This window comes from Lupinus angustifolius, chromosome LG06, assembly GCF_001865875.1.
Source record: "Lupinus angustifolius cultivar Tanjil chromosome LG06, LupAngTanjil_v1.0, whole genome shotgun sequence".
Taxonomy (NCBI): domain Eukaryota; kingdom Viridiplantae; phylum Streptophyta; class Magnoliopsida; order Fabales; family Fabaceae; genus Lupinus; species Lupinus angustifolius.
Genome location: NC_032014.1, coordinates 6,844,432 through 6,845,751, shown reverse-complemented (window position 1 = coordinate 6,845,751; position 1,320 = coordinate 6,844,432).

Sequence of the window (1,320 nt, the reverse complement as noted above, 5' to 3'; positions counted from 1 at the left end):
TCAAAATTCACAATTCATGAAAAATCTCATTGGAATCTATTTTTGACATGCTTATACATTTTGAAATCATGTTGATCATCATCATCACTTTTTAGCCAAATTTATTCTTTTGTTTGAGGACAAACAAAGTTCAAAGTTGGGGGAGTTTGATAAGTGCCAAACATACCTAAAAATCATACACTTTTATGGCACTTATCTTAAGCATAATTGAGAAAAACCAACTTAAAACAATATTTTTTGTATAAAATATCACAATTTGGTATATTTGTGTTTGTATTGCCTTTTTATGTATTTTGTAGGAAATAAAATGAAGAAAAGAAGAGAAAAGATTCCTGGTAAAAAACCAACAAAAGTCAAGAAAATCAAGGTGCTCAACCAGGCAACTGAGCGTGGAACAAGCCCCGCTGAGCTGACATGGCCCCCTGCCTGACCTGGACCAAACTGCTCAACCAGGCAGCTGAGTGGACATGCTTAGCCGCTCAGTCTAGCACCAGACTAGGCTTGGCACGGTCAGAAATATGCTTGACACGGTCACACACGAGCTTGGCACAAGCCGAGCTACTGAACAAGCTGCTCAGTGGTCAAACCAGGCTGCTCAGCGGAGAACCAGACTCCTGGCCAGATCAGGAAGCACCAAGCCACGTCCCAGTCAACACGGTCAGAAGCTGCTAAACAAGCAGCTCAGCGGTGAAGCAGGTGCGCTGGGTGGTGCTTACCAAACTTGACTTAACCATCAAGCAAACCATGAAGTCATCCATGACCTCACCTCAAGTAGCCCACCATAGGCTTTTCAGAAGTAGCCCACAACTAGCTTTGATGAGTCATGCACAAGGAGGTGACTAAGCTACTTGGTTAAGGAACCAAACCCATGCTGAAGGGTTTGGTCAGCTGCTGAGTGGTCCACCTCAGCAGCTCAACGGTCTGGAGTGGAGCCTATAAATAGAGGTCATTTCCTTCGAGCAAAACAGATTGTAATTGACCATTTCATCATAAAATCCTCTTAAAAACACTTGAAAGAATGAATTCTCTGATTTTGAAGTCCTTTCTTCATTTCTTAGTTTAAAGTTTTCATTTTCAAGTAAGTTTTGTAATTTGTAGTTTAGAATTCAAGAGGAGAAAAGGAGAAGGCAAATGAGATGCAAAAATCAATTTTGTACTCTCATTTGGAACTCAAAAGCATCCAATCCTTGGGATGGATAGCTCATGCTCCTAAACACTTTCTTTTGAACAAGGTTATGTAATTTTCTACTTCTTCTTAAATTTACAAAAGTTTGAATTTTAATCATTCAAGTTGGTGCTTTGGTTAATATTATTTGTTTG